We start from the raw sequence: 219 nt of genomic DNA on the forward strand, positions 1-219 counted from the left end.
GGAGAATATAGGGGGCAGTGGATGGAAAAAGGGGAAGGAAATCGAGGGGAGATAGAGGTATACAGGAGACACCGGGCAAGCGCCGATTTTCAACCCCACCACCCCCGCGACACGATCACGCCGTCGTTCTTGTCGACGTCCTCGTCGTCGTCGTCGTCGCCGTCGCCGTCGCCGTCGTCCTCCTCGTTGATATCTCGTCGACGCTATTGCAGCGCCGCC

Source organism: Apis dorsata, unplaced genomic scaffold (genome assembly GCF_000469605.1).
Source record: "Apis dorsata unplaced genomic scaffold, Apis dorsata 1.3 scaffold_894, whole genome shotgun sequence".
Classification (NCBI taxonomy): Eukaryota; Metazoa; Arthropoda; class Insecta; order Hymenoptera; family Apidae; genus Apis; species Apis dorsata.